Genomic DNA, 19932 nt, shown 5'->3' on the forward strand with positions numbered 1-19932 from the left:
CACAAGCCAATATTCTTCATGCAGCACTGAATGCACAGTCCTCACTGCAATCCAAATCGTTGGTGCCCGGTGCTGTTGTTGTGTAATCATGGTACACAAATGAACAGTTAAACACACCAACAAATCACTCGATTAAAGCCATTTATGTATTTGCTGGAGGTCAGGCATTGGATGACACACACAACTGTTAAACCATTGCAGCCGCGGTCAGCCGTCCTGCTGAAGTCCGCCCTGTTCGCTTAGCAGCCAACAGCTTACTTTCTTGGAGTCTCAGTACTGACTACTTGGCGTACCCGGCACTCGACTATCGATAATACCTACTGCAACCTGTGGGAGGCAAAGATATATTGTTCTCAATACGAAAGGGGCGGTTGAGTCCTTACTCCCCCCCCCCCCCCCCCCCCTCTCAAAGAAAAAGGCTTCTTTGAAACCAGAGCTGGAAAAGGATACCGAGTTCAGAGTGATAGTAAGAGAATAGACATATAAATACAAGTACAGTGAAATTTACAAATTGAATGGTATATCAGTATGACTCCAGTCATAAACTAACTCTAAAAAACAGATTACATGTAAATTACAAACTATCCTAATTACACAACCCAAAATTGTAATTTGTTGAAACAGTATTATCACATGTAGATCATAACAAAACTCTCTACCGCAGTTGATGAACTATACAACTCTGGATAGCTATTGAATCATATTGTAACAAGACTTCTTTCATTTAATTCATCTCAGTGAGGTTTGCTGCCCAGAACACAACCAAAATCCTACTATATTAGCATCACACATCACAGGAATTAACTACCTCTAATTAGACTAATACCTACCAAACCTAATACATCAGTGACCAAAACTGTAGTACATAACAAATAGGACTTAATAAAAAAAATCAATAATTAAATTAATAAATTACTCTCTACTCAATGATGAATATATGAGACTACTGTCAGTATTATCATCACAAGACCAATCTGTAAATAAATGTCTTTCTGATTGGTTACAAATTGTGTTTCTCACTTTAGAGTGTCTGTATTAACGCAGTTCACAGAGTGGTCCATATCTAAGTCTATTAATACATACTACAATATTCTAAATACTAATACGTCTCACACTACAATGAATAACTATATCTCAGTTTATATATGCAATTCATCCCTCAAATATGGTTAAGTCATCATGGAAACCCATAATTCTCAATAGATCAAATATAGTAACTAAAAGACAACAACTGACACTTGAACACCAGTTCTCATGTTCTTTACTCTCCAAATACACAGAATAACCAAAAAACATCCAAACATATTTATGTTTATGCCTGGCTAGGTCCTACTTCATCGTCCAGAATACTTCTTTCCTCTGGGTTGCCACGATATATAATCTCTCTTTATACACACACCAAAAAAGATTTTGCATCAACTCGGTTCCAAGAGTTCTGGAACCTGTACAGAAAATTGGAATAGTGATCAACATAAACAAAATTTCTGCCCTTTTTATTGCTCATTAAAACCACACATTGCATGTTGTACCACCAGACAGCGAGACCTTAAAGGGTGGTGGTCCAGATTGCTGTACACACCGGTACCTCTAATACCCAGTAACACGTCCTCTTGCATTGAGACATGCCTGTATTTGTCTTGGCGTACTATCCAAAAGTTCATCTTGGCACTATTGGTCCAGATTGTCCCACAGCTCAACGACAATTCTGGGTAGATCTGTCAAAGTGCTTGGTGGGTCACGTCATCTGTAAACAGCCCGTTTCAATCTATCCCAGGCATGTTTGATAGGGTTCATGTCTGTAGAAAATGCTGGCCACTCTAATCGAGCGATGTCGTTATCCTGAAGGAAGTCATTCACAAGATGTGAACGATGGGGGCGCAAATTGTCATCTATGAAGACGAATGTCTCGCCAGTATGCTGCCGATATAGTTGCACTATCAGTTGGAGTAAGGCATTCACATATCGTAAAGCCTTTACAGTGCCTTCCATGACCACCAGCGGCATACGTTGGCTCCACATAATGCCACCCCAAAACAGCATGGAACCTCCACCTAGCTGCACTCGCTGGACAGTGTGTCTAAGGCGTTCAGCCTGACCGGGTTGCCTCCAAACATGTCTCTGACAATTGTCTGCTTGGAGGCACTTGTCGGTGAAGAGAACATGATGCCAATCCGAAGCGGTCCATTCGGCATGTTGTTGGGCCCATATGTGCCACGCTACATGGTGTCATCATTGCAAAGATGGACCCCATCGTGGATGTCGGTTCTTTACATCTTTAGGTGGGCTTAGTGGCATCTCTTGAACAGTCAAAGGGACTCCGTGTGTGATGCAGTATCCACAGTCAACGTCTATTTTCAAGAGTTCTGGGAACTGGGGGATGTGAAACTTTTTTTGATGTGTGTATTTTCAACATGTTCCTTGCGGTGCACTCCATTGGTTTGAGAATATTCCAGCTCCACAGTATTGAGGTGTTCTATCTTGATAATTTTATATGGTCCCTTGTATACATGGTTGAATTTGTGTATTTAAGAATCTGTCTTCTCTGACTTAGTGTGCAGTTTCACCATCACTAGGTCTTCTACCTTGTAGGTTATAGGTATCACCAATGTATCATATCTTTCCTGTCTCCTTTTCACCTTCTCCCTCATGTTCATTTATACTAGTTCAGTTTCCTCTCTCAAGTTAGGTTGTCTCCTTGTGGATATTCTACCAACTCAAGAAAAACATTGTCAGGTTCCTGATTAAGTAAGATCTCACATGGTGCAAATCCTGTTGAGTCATGTGGTAGGTTGTTTCAGATATGCTCGAATTCTTCGAGGTATTCCTTCCAAGTACCGTGTTTCTTGTGACAATAGGTCCGACACAAACTATTTAACTCCTTCATCAACCGTTCGGCTGGGTCTGAGGCCAGTCTGTATCTTCAGATGGTGATCTGTTCTATTTGATGCCTTCTGTTCTATTTGATGCCTATTCAACATTTCTCTCCACTCCTTGGATCAGAATTGGAATCCATAATCACTTAGGCCCCCCCCATGAACCATGGACCTTACCGTTGGTGGGGAGGCTTGCGTGCCTCAGCGATACAGATGGCCGTACCGTAGGTGCAACCACAACGGAGGGGTATCTGTTGAGAGGCCAGACAAACGTGTGGTTCCTGAAGAGGGGCAGCAGCCTTTTCAGTAGTTGCAGGGGCAACAGTCTGGATGATTGACTGATCTGGCCTTGCAACATTAACCAAAACGGCCTTGCTGTGCTGGTACTGCGAACGGCTGAAAGCAAGGGGAAACTACAGCCGTAATTTTTCCTGAGGACATGCAGCTTTACTGTATGATTAAATGATGATGGCATCCTCTTGGGTAAAATATTCCGGAGGTAAAATAGTCCCCCATTCGGATCTCCGGGCGGGGACTACTCAGGAGGATGTCGTTATCAGGAGAAAGAAAACTGGCGTTCTACGGATCGGAGCGTGGAATGTCAGATCCCTTAATCGGGCAGGTAGGTTAGAAAATTTAAAAAGGGAAATGGATAGGTTAAAGTTAGATATAGTGGGAATTAGTGAAGTTCGGTGGCAGGAGGAACAAGACTTCTGGTCAGGTGACTACAGGGTTGTAAACACAAAATCAAATAGGGGTAATGCAGGAGTAGGTTTAATAATGAATAGGAAAATAGGAATGCGGGTAAGCTACTACAAACAGCATAGTGAACGCATTATTGTGGCCAAGATAGATACAAAGCCCACACCTACTACAGTAGTACAAGTTTATATGCCAACTAGCTCTGCAGATGATGAAGAAATTGAAGAAATGTACGATGAAATAAAAGAAATTATTCACATAGTGAAGGGAGACGAAAATTTAATAGTAATGGGTGACTGGAATTCGAGTGTAGGAAAAGGGAGAGAAGGAAACATAGTAGGTGAATATGGATTGGGGCTAAGAAATGAAAGAGGAAGCCGCCTAGTAGAATTTTGCACAGAGCACAACTTAATCATAGCTAACACTTGGTTTAAGAATCATGAAAGAAGGTTGTATACGTGGAAGAACCCTGGAGATACTAAAAGGTATGAGATAGATTATATAATGGTAAGACAGAGATTTAGGAACCAGGTTTTAAGTTGTAAGACATTTCCAGCGGCAGATGTGGACTTTGACCACAATCTATTGGTTATGACCTGTAGATTAAAACTGAAAAAACTGCAAAAATGTGGGAAATTAAGGAGATGGGACCTGGATAAACTGAAAGAACCAGAGGTTGTACAGAGTTTCAGGGAGAGCATAAGGGAACAATTGACAGGAATAGGGGAAAAAATACAGTAGAAGAAGAATGGGTAGCTCTGAGGGATGTAGTAGTGAAGGCAGCAGAGGATAAAGTAGGTACAAAGACGAGGGCTGCTAGAAATCCTTGGGTAACAGAAGAAATATTGAATTTAATTGATGAAAGGAGAAAATATAAAAATGCAGTAAATGAAGCAGGCAAAAAGGAATACAAACGTCTCAAAAATGAGAATGACAGGAAGTGCAAAATGGCTAAACAGGGATGGCTAGAGGACAAATGTAAGGATGTAGAAGCTTATCTCACTAGGGGTAAGATAGATACTGCCTACAGGAAAATTAAAGAGACCTTTGGAGAGAAGAGAACCATGTGTATGAATATCAAGAGCTCAGATGGCAGCCCAGTTCTAAGCAAAGAAGGGAAGGCAGAAAGGTGGAAGGAGTATATAGAAGGTTTATACAAGGGCGATGTACTTGAGGACAATATTATGGAAATTGAAGAGGATGTAGATGAAGACGAAATGGGAGATACGATACTGCGTGAAGAGTTTGACAGAGCACTGAAAGACCTGAGTCGAAACAAGGCCCCCGGAGTAGACAACATTCCATTAGAACTACTGACGGCCTTGGAACAACCAGTCCTGACAAAACTCTATCAGCTGGTGAGCAAGATGTATGAGACAGGCGAAATACCCTCAGACTTCAAGAAGAATATAATAATTCCAATCCCAAAGAAAGCAGGCGCTGACAGATGTGAAAATTACCGAACTATCAGTTTAATAAGCCACGGCTGCAAAATACTAACGCGAATTCTTTACAGACGAATGGAAAAACTGGTAGATGCAGACCTCGGGGAGGATCAGTTTGGATTCTGTCGAAATGTTGGAACACGTGAGGCAATACTGACCTTACGACTTATCTTAGAAGAAAGATTAAGAAAAGGTAAACCTACGTTTCTAGCATTTGTAGACTTAGAGAAAGCTTTTGACAATGTTGACTGGAATACTCTTTTTCAAATTCTAAAGGTGGCAGGGGTAAAATACAGGGAGCGAAAGGCTATTTATAATTTGTACAGAAACCAGATGGCAGTCATAAGAGTCGAGGGGCATGAAAGGGAAGCAGTGGTTGGGAAAGGAGTGAGACAGGGTTGTAGCCTCTCCCCGATGTTATTCAATCTGTATATTGAGCAAGCAGTAAAGGAAACAAAAGAAAAATTTGGAGTAGGTATTAAAGTTCATGGAGACGAAGTAAAAACTTTGAGGTTCGCCGATGACATTGTAATTCTGTCAGAGACGGCAAAGGACTTGGAAGAGCAGTTGAATGGAATGGACAGTGTCTTGAAAGGAGGATATAAGATGAACATTAACAAAAGCAAAACGAGAATAATGGAATGTAGTCAAATTAAATCGGGTGATGCTGAGGGAATTAGATTAGGAAATGAGACACTTAAAGTAGTAAAGGAGTTTTGCTATTTAGGAAGTAAAATAACTGATGATGGTCGAAGTAGAGAGGATATAAAATGTAGACTGGCAATGGCAAGGAAAGCGTTTCTGAAGAAGAGAAATTTGTTAACATCGAATATCGATTTATGTATCAGGAAGTCGTTTCTGAAAGTATTTGTTTGGAGTGTAGCCATGTATGGAAGTGAAACATGGACGATAACTAGTTTGGACAAGAAGAGAATAGAATCTTTCGAAATGTGGTGCTACAGAAGAATACTGAAGATAAGGTGGATAGAGCACGTAACTAATGAGGAGGTATTGAATAGGATTGGGGAGAAGAGAAGTTTGTGGCACAACTTGACTAGAAGAAGGGATCGGTTGGTAGGAAATGTTTTGAGGCATCAAGGGATCACAAATTTAGCATTGGAGGGCAGCGTGGAGGGTAAAAATCGTAGAGGGAGACCGAGAGATGAGTACACTAAGCAGATTCAGAAGGATGTAGGTTGCAGTAGGTACTGGGAGATGAAGCAGCTTGCACATGATAGAGTAGCATGGAGAGCTGCATCAAACCAGTCTCAGGACTGAAGACAACAACAACAACAATCACTTAGGATTTGTTTTGGTTTATGTATCTGCTGAAGTAATCTTTTTCAAATTTATTAATGATTGCCCTGCTGGTCGCTTTCTTTAATGGATAAAACTTCACAAATTTAGGTACTAATTCTTTTGCAACTAGAATTTGAGTGTAATTTTCTTTTGCTGCAGGCAAGGGACTGAACAGGTCCTCTGCCACAATGCCTCTAATTGATTCTGGTATGACCAGATGCAGGTAACCTTTATGTTGAACAGTGGTAGTTTTAGTTTTGATACAGGTTTTGCAAGTGCTCAGCAACTTGTGTATAAGCCTTTCCAAGTGTTGAAGACGCAGTCCAATTTGTTTCTCCAGGCATTTCTTAGGTCTGCAATGGGCATTACTATTATATGTGTACCAGATTAACTTGTCTATTATATGTTTTGGTATATGTAATCTCCAGCTCTCTTCATCCTCTCTTATTCTCTTGTACAGTCTTCCCTGGTGGATATAATAGCATGTGCAAATCTTTTCTTCACCAGCACATCTATACTTAGTCTTGATTAATTTCAGTTTTTTGTCCTGGTTCTGCTCTCTCTGTATCCTCAAGAACCTCTTCACAAAATCTTTGTGCTGTACTCCCTTCATTAAATTTATCTGAACATCTCCTCCTTCCGGTCTGCTCATGGCTGTTCCTCAAGAATCAAATGGCAGCCTTGGTAATGCATCAGGTATGGTATGTGAATTACCAGGCTTGTATATCACTTTGAGGTCATAATCTTGCAATGCCAATGCCCATCTTATCAGGTGGCTATGTCTTAATTTACTTGTAGTTAAGAATGCTAGGGCTTTGTGGTTCGTGACCACCTTTTCATGTCATCCTGCTAGATAATAATGAATTCCCGTGACCCTCCTTGCCTCATCCTTCGTTTGTCACTGTCTACATCTACATCTACATCCATATTCCGCAAGCCACCTGACGGTGTGTGGCCAAAGTTGGAATATGCCGAAAGTGTTTAGTTTCAGCAACGAGTTGCGCCCACCCAGCCCCTTCCCTGTCCCCATTCCAGCACTACACAGCTGTCACTCCACCCCCACACCCCTCTCCTTTTCCGTTACTCACCCCCCCCCCCCCCACCCTTCCCACCTCTCCCCTGCCCTCAGTCTAACCTGCAACACTTTGCTGTCCGCCACCCGCACACTATCCCTCCCCCTCTCCACTCCAGCCTCCATCATAACCCCACCCAGTTGCCATGCCCATCATGCACTGATGTTGCTGCCCGCAGTGCAGTTTCAGTTGCCTGAGACTGCAGGTGTGTGTGTGTGTGTGTGTGTGTGTGTGTGTGTGTGTGTGTGTGTGTGTGTGTCTGTGTATTGTTGACGAAGGGCTTAACAGCTGAAAGCTATAATTGTGAGAGTCTTTTTGTTGTGCTTATCTGTGACTTAAGCATTTCCACTATATGGTGAGTAGGAACTTTCCTTCTCATAATATTGTTAGATAATAATGAAATCGCTTAAAACCCCACACGGTAGCCAGTGCCTCTTTCTCTGTAACACAATATCTTATTTCCCATGCATTCAGCTTGGGGGCTTTGCCCACAGTCCACATGTTTGTATGTAAACACAGTGTATTTCACAAGTGCACATCGTAATAGTGAAATGTGCAGCTAAATTTTATAAAACTAAAATATGGACGTGAAAATGATAATGAGTGTGCAACTAAGTGGAAAAACTGTCACCACAGCATAACTATAATAATGATGCTTCATCTTTATGTAAGTACAGGTGAGAAATACTGCCTTGCCATTTACAGTTGTCCCACTTGTATCTGTTTAGTCACCAGCAAATGATTTTTTTATATTTATAGCCTGATCTACAGCATTTTAAACATGTACATGAATGTATAAACACCTGAGGATGGGCACAAGCCTGAAACCGGTTGTGTGACAAATAAATAACCTTTTATTGTGACTGGTAGCGGAAATTTTTCTACACCCTAAATATAGATGTTTTGCAAGCAAAGGGCGACAGACAAACACGAAACCTCTTCAGTTTATACAATTTGTAATACAAGAGAAGTAATGCAGTGACTGCTTCTATCCACGTCGATGGTCTTGACACTTCTCATAGAACTCACAGAACTGGGCCGCAGCCATTCTGGTGCAGTGCTTATGTTCTCTTCATGTAGAGGGCGCTGCAGTCACGTTGTCATCCTAGAGAGGGGTCGGTCCACATGCAATTGGCTGGTGCCTTTTCCACAGCTGCTCCAAACCCTAGTTTACAAGACAAAACTTAGTTGCAGACAACTATGCTACTGGCCACTATGCATGCATGCGACACATTTGCGCAACTCGTTGCTGAAACGAAACACTTACGGCATATTCCAACTTTGGCGACACTAGTTGCATGTGTTTTGAGGTTATGTGTGTTCGTAGATTGTAGACAAACTGAAATATGATGTGGGGAATGGAGAATAATGTTAGCTTTTTGGATATGTATGCTTGGCACAGGTTTTTGTGGGATTTCAGTGATGCTGATTACAAAAATAAGCAAAATATTGCTGCTCCTGTGACTGTCATGTGCGATCAGAACATAGATAGTTAGACAATATCTGAGCTTCAGGGCAAAATTTATTGGGTTAGGAGCACATATCCAACTGAATTAAGAAAAATACAACCGAGTAATTCTAGATGTGGCAATGCTCTCGCCTACAAGAATAAAATCCCAACATTCGAGTTGGCTGACTCTTTGTTAAGGAATATTGTTGACAGGAGGGAAGGCTACACAAATCAAGAAACTGCATTCTTTATTCAAAATTCATCTATTTAAAACATCGGAGCAGTGATCCCCATTCACATATGTTAGAATTTTGAAATATTGCCACTGTACAGATCTATCTTTCAAGAGAGTAGTTTGCAAACCATGAAAAAGCATCAACACCAACTAAAACCGTATCTTATAGCATGCCAAGTGTTCTCCATTGTAATGCATGCAATATGATATGTCATTTCAGTTCTGGTTACAGTGCTTCGTCCATTACGGTATCTTTATTCCTTATCACATAATTAACTCTACTTAGAAGAAACGTGAACAGTTCTGGTGACATTCTAAGATAACTTCTAGGGTCTTCCATTATAAATTATTTCAGCAAGGATGCTGAGCAACCGAGCTGACGTCTGTTCTTCATCCAGTGACAAATCGAAACACGTTCCTTATTTTTTTTTTCTTATGCAGCGATTCCACACAACAAGCTTTAACTCCATCACGACTCATGCGACGTGCAGCTGCGAGAACTTTCTTTTTAGACACGACTCAGAAACTTACAAAATAACGAAATTGAAGTTGTATACTGGTTTCGCCATGTCTACAGTCAAATATGAAACCATTTGCATGCAACTCATTTCACACAACGAGTGGCGCAACCCAATGTCATCATGTAATTTAGGCTTAATGTTCCCGACCAGCGTGCTAGTGCTTGACTTTATGCTAGAACAATGAGCAATTTGCATATGGACATGGCTGCTTTATGTTTTTAAATAGTTTAGCTTGATGTCTTGTGTGTTAGGTTCAGCATAAAATGAACACGTTACAACAAAAAGTTTCAGAAGATAACAGCAAAGTCCGTTGAGACCAGTTGTCTTTAATATAATAATATTTTATGCAGTCTTGGCTCTTGAATGGTTTTGAACAATTAAAACAGATTGTCCTTCAGGACTGTCAGAATGAGAAAATTCAAATTCCATTTTAGCCTGGCAAGTCTGAATAGTGAAGAACAAAGTGGTAGACCATCTCTCTGTAAAGAATTGATAACTGCAAGGAAAGTGGAGGCCCTGGTGCTTGAAGACCGATATATTGCAGGCAAGGTCATAATGGAAATCACTTTCTAATATGTGGACTGACATTTCGAACATGACAAATGCTGCTGTCTGCTGTTGTCTGTGACTCCCCACACCTGCTCAAAAAGCTTGCCAAGTGAAGGCAGTAGCAGCTGTGTAGGCCATTTCAGGCCGTGTCTTTAGACACCAAATCATCAAGTATGAGTGCTGTGGATATCACTATGGCCCCTAAGAGAGAGCAATAAATCTAGTGTGGAAATTCGGAATCACCAACTGCAAAAAACGCATGGACTTAACCACCAAGCAGGTGATGCTGATTGCTTTGGAGACTTCTACAATGAAGTGCTAACTGTTATGCTCATAAGGAATAAACTGTCAGACAGCATAGCACTAAACTCTCCTGATAAGTTCACAGGAAGTTATCAAAATGAGATGTTGCAGGAAGCTTTACAAATGCTCTTTTCACTCCATGACAAAACCCCAGTTGATTTTGCAGAGGACACAGTCACGCATGCTACATCTTTGGGGTATCATGTTTTGCCTGGTCACTCCCCCACCCCAAAAAAACCATAATAATAATAATAATAATAATAATAATCTTCTGACATGGCATCAATGACATTATCGTCTCTCACAGGATGAAGAAATAAATAGCGTGACAGGTATTTACAGAATGGTGACTAGGTGACTTCTTGAGGTAGAATGTCGCCTGAACAGTCAAAATGCAGGCTTCTGCAACTGAGATCTCCTCCACATTATCTACCACCGAGAAAAATATTGCATTAAAAGGTGGATACATAGAGAATGGTTAATACCAAGTTCCCTGGTGGCTGCTATTTTTTTTCACAGTGATAATTAGGAGTAGGTAATTTGAGCAGAGGATATTTAGTCCAAATTATGTGTCGTGTCACAGCAGTTTCTTTGGTTAAGTGTCAACATATGATTTAGTGGTATTCCAACTAAACATGTATTATGACACAGATGCCATAACATTGTATCCCCTATGTGATCTCAAGGAAATGACTTGCAGAAATGTTTTGAGCTGTCCTTTATAGTCCCCTTTTTATAATGCATTTATGTATGAGTTACTGGGCAAGTTGCTCAGTACTAAAGAACACAAATAAAAATGATGCAGTTGAAGGAGAATTCTTAATGTAATATGCAATGCGTGAAAGACAAACTTGCTTCAAACAATTTTGTGCTAAACTCTTTATTTGGGATACTATCACATGTTGCTTTTACCCCACATTGCTGTGTGTACTATAACATGCTTAACTGTTTTTATTGTGATGTATGATAGTTCCAAGGAGGCTGAAATTAGCTAACTGCTTGAAGTGTTTATTTTGAAATAACAGGACAAGCAGTACAGGGAAATGTCTGCCATTACGTAGTTTCAAGCTTTGGAAGGAGCAAATAGAGGCGTGCATAAACCCAAATGAGTCTTACATTAAATACCACTACATCAACATACTTGCAAAGTATAAAAGTTTCAGCTTGAGAATCATTACTTCTGTAATACGCCACGTACATGATATTCTTTAACAGAATACGAGAATGTGCCTTTTTTAGATGCCCTATACTCTCACAAATTTCATTAGTACCACATAACTCACTGTCATAATATGAGGTGTTATACAAAAGTTTACAAATGATAGTATAACCAAATGTCGATGAGAGCAGCATAATACATTTTGTGCATCAGTATGTCTGGCAGCTTCGATCTAAGTGGACTGGTTTACTGTTGGCTGGGAGTTTTGCATTGTGCATTGTGACATTTGCTTATGTTTGCAATTTTACAGTGACCGGCCTGAGGGAACAGCATTACTGAATCAAATTGTGCTGCAGAAAAGCGAGAATGTTAGTGCAAGCATTCTGTAATGACACGTTGGGTCAGACACAAACATAGGACTGGTTTAAACGTTTGAAAAATAGCTGGAGATCTATTGTTGACGATGACGACGACAATGAACATTCGGGATGACCATCTACTAGCATTACGCCAGAAAACATCAGTTGCGTTTGGAATGCAATTTTGAAAGATCTTAAGTAGACCATCCATGACATCTGTCACATCTTGGGCTTATCATCTTGCGCATATCAGTGGATTTTATCAGAGAAATTGAACATGAGAAGGATTGCTGGAAATACCAGACTCCAGTTGCTGAATGACTATTGGAAAAAGCATTGCATGAATGTCTGCAAGGTGTCCAGAGAAGTGGTGTGGGATTGACTGGGTCTTTCACCACGACCATGCGAAGCCATAAATAGCTTTCACCTTGCAGCAGTTTTTGGCAAAAGTCAGCAACGGCGATTCTTCCTCATCCACTACTCACCAGACTTGGCTTTCTTTCTCTTTCCATGTTGAAATTGAAGTTAAAAGGGATGAAGATTTGTTGTGATAGTGGAGATTCAAGTTGAAACATAAGTGGTGCTGATGAAACTGACTAAAAAAGAGTTTCAGAATGTATTCCATTTGTGGCAGAAGTGATAGGATCAAAGTCTGAGCTCCCAAGTGGCTTCTTTGAAGCTAATGGTGCTGAATCAAAATCTTATCTGATATAGTTTTATTTAGCAGAAGATTTTGGGATCTTTTGGGTGGCATCTTGAGAAAGGGGTTGTTCAGAGTGGAAAAATCAGTAGGCCCTAGTGCGGTAACATCACATGACAAAGTTCCCTTAAAATAAGACCAGCTTCATTTCTTTTGTGTTGATGCTGTACACACCATGCAGCAACCTCTATGCACCTAGAACTTTCTTTCTTCCACTTCTTTTCCATAGAAAACTAGGCTGCTTGGAGCAGGATGAAATACAGCTTATGCAGTTTGAATGGGGCAGTAATAATAATTGCTGTCTTTACCCCTACTATCACCTACCCAGTGCTATTGAGTAATGGAGTTCCTTGTCTGTTGTGCCACTGGGGAATTGATCTCCATTCTGTGGATCATAATTGTAACCTCTCACTATGATGTGGAGTGTTTCAGTCAAATAAAATTTCAAAGCATGTCATTTCAAATGTATTTGTTGACCTTTTCCTACCATCTTCATTGTTATCTTCTGATGACTACCGATTGCTGGGGTTGGCACCGAGTTCTGCTTGTAAAGGTGAGGCAGATGTGTCTGGAACTTGCAGGACAGAGGCCTAAGTGATACGTGTGGGAAGTAGAGCTGAACAACATCTAACAGCTTAGAGACCAAGTGCGATCAGGTGGCACAATGGTGATGTGGCATTTAAAAATGCTGCTCCTGCCTCCCTACAATCATTAAGCACTATCTTTATTTTGTCCTGGTGTCCAAAGCATAAACTGAATGTGTACCTCTGATCTCAGTTACAGTTGCTATAATTTAATATAACCTCGGTTCCTATTTTGTAATGGAATATCAATATGGTGGCACATGGGCCAAGCACATGGTGTTTTAAAATTGTTCTGGCACCTGTTTGGTCCTCAGCCATTCCCAACTAGTCTTTCTACCTTTGCTTTATATGGTGGGTGTAGTCAGCACACGGCTCAGCAACTGTATATATCGTTTTACAGGGGTCACCATACTCATTTGAAACTCAAAAAACATGTCCATTTAAGTGGGATGTAAAATATCCAGCATGTTTGAATGGGCAAGAGAACTGGATTCAGTCCATATCACTGCACTAGGAATTGATAGTTTTGGGCAACCATCCTGACATCATTTGGTATACTGGCTGGTTGTTAATTGCCCAACTTACTTCTCTTGTTTGCATCACTTTATCCTTTCTCTTTTAGAACCTACGACCTCATCTGTACTAGCAGAGCACAGTGGCAATCCTATGAGTAAGTAGTTTTACTCATGATGATGATGATGGAGTCAGCTGTGGAAAGCTTGGAGATTTCATTTGAGATGGTGTAGCTTGAATACTGAGATTAAATTCACCTTCTCAGTGAAAAATATGGCAACATAGTGACTTTTTACAAATTTGTCATATAGTGTAAATCATCTTAATTTTTTTAGATATACACTCCTGGAAATTGAAATAAGAACACCGTGAATTCATTGTCCCAGGAAGAGGAAACTTTATTGACACATTCCTGGGGTCAGATACATCACATGATCACACTGACAGAACCACAGGCACATAGACACAGGCAACAGAGCATGCACAATGTCGGCCCTAGTACAGTGTATATCCACCTTTCGCAGCAATGCAGGCTGCTATTCTCCCAAGGAGACTATCGTAGAGATGCTGGATGTAGTCCTGTGGAACGGCTTGCCATGCCATTTCCACCTGGCACCTCAGTTGGACCAGCGTTCGTGCTGGACGTGCAGACTGCATGAGACGACGCTTCATCCAGTCCCAAACATGCTCAATGGGGGACAGATCTGGAGATCGTGCTGGCCAGGGTAGTTGACTTACACCTTCTAGAGCACGTTGGGTGGCACGGGATACATGCGGACGTTCATTGTCCTGTTGGAACAGCAAGTTCCCTTGCCGGTCTAGGAATGGTAGAACGATGGGTTCGATGACGGTTTGGATGTACCGTGCACTATTCAGTGTCTCCTCGACGATCACCAGAGGTGTACGGCCAGTGTAGGAGATCACTCCCCATACCATAATGCCGGGTGTTGGCCCTGTGTGCCTCGGTCGTATGCAGTCCTGATTGTGGCACTCACCTGCACGGCGCCAAACACTCATACGACCATCATTGGCACCAAGGCAGAAGCGACTCTCATCGCTGAAGAAGACACGTCTCCATTCGTCCCTCCATTCACGCCTGTCGCGACACCACTGGAGGCGGGCTGCACGATGTTGGGGGGTGAGCGGAAGACGGCCTAACGGTGTGCGGGACTGTAGCCCAACTTCATGGAGACGGTTGCGAATGGTCCTCGCCGATACCACAGGAGCAACAGTGTCCCAAATTTGCTGGGAAGTGGCGGTGCGGTCCCCTACGGCACTGCGTAGGATCCTACGGTCCTGGCGTGCATCCGTGCGTCGCTGCGGTCCGGTCCCAGGTCGACGGGCACGTGCACCTTCCGCCGACCACTGGCGACAACATCGATGTACTGTGGAGACCTCACGCCCCACGTGTTGAGCCATTCGGCGGTACGTCCACCCGGCCTCCCGCATGCCCACTATACGCCCTCGCTCAAAGTCCGTCAACTGCACATACGGTTCACGTCCATGCTGTCGCGGCATGCTACCAGTGTTAAAGACAGCGATGGAGCTTCGTATGCCACGGAAAACTGGCTGACACTGACGGCGGCGGTGCACAAATGCTGCGCAGCTAGCGCCATTCGACGGCCAACACCGCGGTTCCTGGTGTGTCCGCTGTGTCGTGCGTGTGATCATTGCTTGTACAGCCCTCTCGCAGTATCCGGAGCAAGTATGGTGGGTCTGACACACCGGTGTCAATGTGTTCTTTTTTCCATTTCCAGGAGTGTATATTTTTTATGATGATTCATACTAATTGCCTGCGCTTCTTGCTACTTTGTGTGTGACATTAAAACATAAATTGCGTAAGCCATCTCTCCTGTTATTATTATTTCTTTCCTTTCTGAGACGTTATGTCTGGTTAAAAATGGAATGTGATGCGGACCTTTTTCGAGCGTGACTTCCTTTTAACTGTACGGTATATGTTACATTGCATTTAGGAACTTTCGGGTTAATTGAACATGTATCAATAATTACAGATTTCTGTAGTTGTATATATACGTTTGGATGTAGCTGTATTACGTTGATGTACTGGTGGATATTGTATGGTATGACTCCTGTAGTTGATAGTATAATTGGTATAATGTCAACTTTACCCTGATGCCACATGTCCTTTACTTCCTCAGCCAGTTGGATGTATTTTTCAATTTTTTCTCGTGTTTTCTTCTGTATATTTGTTGTATTGGGTATGGATATTTCAATTATTTGTGTTAATTTCTTCTTTTTATTGGTGAGTATGATGTCAGGTGTGTTATGTGGTGTTGTTTTATATGTTACAATGGTTCTGTTCCAGTATAATTTGTATTCATCATTCTCCAGTACATTTTGTGTGCATACTTGTATGTGGGAATGTGTTGTTTTATTAGTTTATGTTGTATGGCAAGTTGTTGATGTTTTATTTTTGCTACATTGTCATGTCTTCTGGTGTATTCTGTATTTGCTAGTATTGTACATCCGCTTGTGATGTGATCTACTGTTTCTATTTGTTGTTTGCAAAGTCTGCATTTATCTGTCGTGGTATTGGGATCTTTAATAATATGCTTGCTTTAATATCTGGTGTTTATTGTTTGATCCTGTATTTCAATCATGAACCCTTCCATCTCACTGTATATATTACCTTTTCTTAGCCATGTGCTGGATGCGTCTTGATCGATGTGTGGCTGTGTTCGATGATACGGGTGCTTGGCTGCTTGTGTCTGTGTATGTGCGGATGGATATGTATGTGTGTGCGAGTGTACACCTGTCCTTTTTTCCCCCTAAGGTAAGTCTTTCCACTCCCGGGATTGGAATGACTCCTTACCCTCTCCCTTAAAACCCACATCCTTTCGTCTTTCCCTCTCCATCACTCTTTCCTGAAGAAGCAACCGTCTGTTGCGAAAGCTAGAAATTCTGTGTGTGTGTTTGTGTGTTTTATTTATTGTGCCTGTCTACCGGCACTTTCCCGCTTGGTAAGTCTTGGAATCTTTGTTTTTAATATGTCCATAATGTAGGTTTTTTACGTCGATAAATCCCTTCCTCCTTCCTTTCTGCTTAATGTGAATCGTTCTGTTGCTGAATGAATGTAATGTATTCTATATTTGTGGCATTGTGATCGTGTAAGTGTATTGAGTGCTTCTAGGTCTGTGTTACTCCATTTCACTACTCCAAATGAGTAGGTCAATATTGGTATAGCATAGGTATGTATAGCTTTTGTCTTGTTTCTTGCTGTCAATTCTGTTTTCAGTATTTTTGTTAATCTTTTTCTATATTTTTCTTTCAGTTCTTCTTTAATATTTGTATTATCTATTCCTATTTTTGTCTGTATCCTAGATATTTATAGGCGTCTGATTTTCCATTGCTTCTATGCAGTCGCTGTGGTTATCCAATATGTAATCTTCTTGTTTAGTATGTTTTCCCTTGACTATGCTATTTTTCTTATATTTGTCTGTTCCAAAAGCCATATTTATATCATTGCTGAATTCTTCTGTTATCTTTAGTAATTGGTTGAGTTGTTGTTGATTTGTTGCTGCCAGTAGTTTTGGATCATCCATGTATAGAAAATGTGTGATTTTGTGTTGGTATGTTCCAGTAATATTATATCCACAATTTGTATTATTTAGCATGTTGGATAGTGGGTTCAGAGCAAGGCAGAACCAGAAAGGACTTAATGAGTCTCCTTGGTATATTCCGCGCTTAATCTGTATTGACTGTGATGTGATATTATTTGAATTTGGTTGGATATTAAGTGTGGTTTTTCAATTTTTTATTGCTACATTTAGGAACTGTATCAATTTAGGATCTAGTTTGTATATTTCCAATATTTGTAGTAACCATGAGTGGGGTACACTATCGAAAGCTTTTTGGTAATCCTTGTATGCGTAGTGTAGCGACCTTTGTTTAGTTTTAGCTTGATATGTCACCTCTGCACCTATTATCAGTTGCTCTTTACATCCTTGTGCTCGAAAGCTTTTTGGTAATCCTTGTATGCGTAGTGTAGCGACCTTTGTTTAGTTTTAGCTTGATATGTCACCTCTGCACCTATTATCAGTTGCTCTTTACATCCTTGTGCTCCTTTGCAGCATCCTTTTTGTTCTTCATTTATAATTTTGTTCTGTGTTGTATGTGTTATTAATTTCTTTGTAATGACTGAAGTTAATATTTTGTATATTGTTGGAAGGCATGTTATGGGGCAATATTTTGGTGGGTTATCTGTGTCTGCTTGATCTTTAGGTTTCAGGTACGTTATTCCTGGTGTAAGTGTATCAGGTACTGTGTATGGGTCTGCAATGTAACTGTTAAATAATTTATATCTAAAAACAAAGATGATGTGACTTACCAAACAAAAGCGCTGGCAGGTCGATAGACACACAAACATACACACAAAATTCAAGCTTTTGTGTGTATGTTTGTGTTTGTTTGTGTGTCTATCGACCTGCCAGCGCTTTTGTTTGGTAAGTCACATCATCTTTGTTTTTAGAAACATTTTTCTCATGTGGTTTGTTAAATAATTTAGTTAGATGTGAATGTGTTGAGGTGAACTTCTTTAGCCAGAAATTTGCTATTTTATCTTTTCCTGGGGCTTTCCAATTGTGCGTTAAATTAATTTCTTGGGTGACTTCATGTTGCAAAATTGTCACTTCAGGCATTTGTGGTATCATCTTGTATGTGTCTGTTTGTGCTTGTATCCACCGTGCATGTCTGTTATGTTGTACCGAGTTTGATCATATGTTGCACCAGAAGTGTTCCATGTCTGTTATGTTTGGTGGATTGTCTATTTTAATGTGTTTGTTATCTATTGTCTGGTAAAATTTCTTTTGGTTTGTGTTGAATGTTTGGTTTTGTTTCCTTCTATTTTCACTTTTTTATATCTTCTAAGTCGTTTGGCCAATGCTTGTAATTTCTGCTTTTTTTCATCTAATTGCTCTATTTCTTCTTGTTGTGAGATTTTACCTAACCTTTTTCGTTTTATGTCCGATATCTTTTCTCAGTTTTTCTATTCTGATCTGTAGCCTGTGTTGCCATGCTGGTTTTGCGGGTTTCTTCTGTGTGTTGGTTGGTTCTGATCTCTGCCTAGAGTGTATATTTGGTGTAGTGAGTGCTCCTATACAAACCAGTAGTTGTAACTCTTCCATAGTTGTATTTTCATTTATTTTGTTTTATTTGATTGTGTTGATAGTTGTTATTGTTGTTTTGACTTGTGGGTTATTTGGTGGTCTATGCAAGAATGGTCTAATGTCTGTATTTGTGTCTTTGTATTCTATATACAGTATGTCAGCTGAAATTTTTCTTCTATATTTAACATGTGTGTCACTTCGTGTTCTATTGTGCTTGTTCTGGTGGCTGTCTGAAGATTTCGCTTTCCTCTGATTGTTTAATTGATGCGTGTTGCTCTTTATTTGTTTGCTCTGGGATGTTCGAGTCCATTACTGTATTTTCTTCTTCTTCTTCTTCTGATTGCACATTAGTTTGTTCCAGTATTTGTTGTACTTGTTGTTTGATGTTTTCTAATTCTGACTGGGGTATCCTGTTATTTTTTATTCTTACATGGATCTGATCAGCTAACCGTTGTTCTCTTAAAAATTTTAGTTTTGGGTATCTGGTAATAAATGTTGTGTATACTTGTGATATTATTATTATTATTATTATTATTAGTAGTAGTAGTAGTAGTAGTAGTAGTAGTAACTCACCTTGATTCTTTAAATACTCTAATTCCAATGTATTAAACTGTGTCAGAGGTCTGATATTTTACAATGAATTAATGTGTTTAATATTTGTCATTGAGCATGTAAAACTTTTGTAGCTGAAGATGTGAAACCTTAATTATGGTGAGTTTATTAGTTTTGGATTATTCACTGGATTAGTGTAATCTGGGTAGTTTGCACTCCATTTTTAGAAAAGCAATTTTTTTGACACATGTCAACGTTTATGAGGTCACATGTCCTTAACTATAAGCTGGACAGTGATATAATTTTGCTGGTACATTCAGTGGTATGTGCTGCTACTATCTAAAAATATGTTAGGAATTGAGGCAGTAGCAAATAAGTAATAAATTAAAATGTCAGGCCTTTATGCTGAAGTTTGCTGAGTGAACAGTGAAAAATCTAGGAAGCAATAAACCACCTTCCTTTCATTATTTTGTGGGAGGGTATCAGAGA

At 40.4% G+C, this 19932-nt stretch overlaps 1 protein-coding gene across 2 annotated transcripts in view; it reads left to right on the forward strand.

The window, feature by feature from the left end:
* Positions 1–19932, forward strand: part of LOC126365926 (endoribonuclease Dicer-like) — a 401671-nt gene that overhangs the window by 261213 nt on the left and 120526 nt on the right. The window lies entirely within an intron of this gene.

The sequence above is a fragment of the Schistocerca gregaria genome, chromosome 4 (genome assembly GCF_023897955.1).
Source record: "Schistocerca gregaria isolate iqSchGreg1 chromosome 4, iqSchGreg1.2, whole genome shotgun sequence".
NCBI classification, from domain to species: Eukaryota; Metazoa; Arthropoda; class Insecta; order Orthoptera; family Acrididae; genus Schistocerca; species Schistocerca gregaria.